The 689-nt window shown below is 38.5% G+C and overlaps 1 protein-coding gene across 1 annotated transcript in view; it reads left to right on the top strand.

Annotated features, from left to right (window-relative positions):
* Window positions 1-480, top strand: part of LOC119579022 — a 128,628-nt gene extending 128,148 nt beyond the window's left edge. Inside the window, exon 5 of the mRNA XM_037926724.1 lies at window positions 1-480. This exon is cut by the window's left edge and continues 832 nt beyond it. The gene's annotated coding sequence lies outside the window, so the exon portion shown is untranslated.
* Window positions 481-689: the final 209 nt, after the last annotated feature.

Genomic DNA, 689 nt, shown 5'->3' with positions numbered 1-689 from the left:
GTATATATATATGTGTGTGTATGTATGTATGTCTGTATGTATGTATAGGCTGGGGACTTCTGTTGCTTTGTCATTGCAGAAAATAGCATTTCATAGCCTAAGAGAAGAGAGACAGACTCTCCACACGGACCTGACTTCTGCATGCACCGTTCTGTCTCGAATCCTTTCGAAATCAGACAAATCCGACGGACAGTTTCAGAGCGATGTCAGAGTGCAACAGTTGCTGTCGAGTGCCACGTGTTCACAGACATATTGTTAAAAATAAAAGAATCTGGTTCACTGATCTGCCGAGCCAAAAGCGGGAGCACGAGCAGGTTCATTTCAAAAGGTTCGTCTAAAGCCTTTGTGTTTCGATTCCTGATCCGATGGGTGAGTCTCAAGAACAGTTGTGTAACGGCAGCATGTTTTGCTGTAGCATTGCTTAAAAAAAGATTAAATTTATGTATACATGAAAATAAATAGATTTACTTTATTCTAAGACTTCTGTTTATTTAACTCTCCTTACAGTTCATGCCGCCTCTGCTGCAAGACAAGACATAAATTTAGGTCTTAAGCTTTTGTTTAAAAAATATGATAATGTTCATGAAAAAAACAATAGACTAAACTCCTACAAATTGCTAAATAAAGGAAAGTAAGGAAATGACAAGAAGCAGAATGGAGATCTTAATCTATGAGGATTGCCGGCCAGT

The sequence above is a fragment of the Penaeus monodon genome, chromosome 11, assembly GCF_015228065.2.
Source record: "Penaeus monodon isolate SGIC_2016 chromosome 11, NSTDA_Pmon_1, whole genome shotgun sequence".
Lineage (NCBI taxonomy): Eukaryota > Metazoa > Arthropoda > Malacostraca > Decapoda > Penaeidae > Penaeus > Penaeus monodon.
The sequence above is the reverse complement of the archived record's forward strand: the minus strand, read 5'-3'. Positions and strand labels throughout refer to the sequence as shown.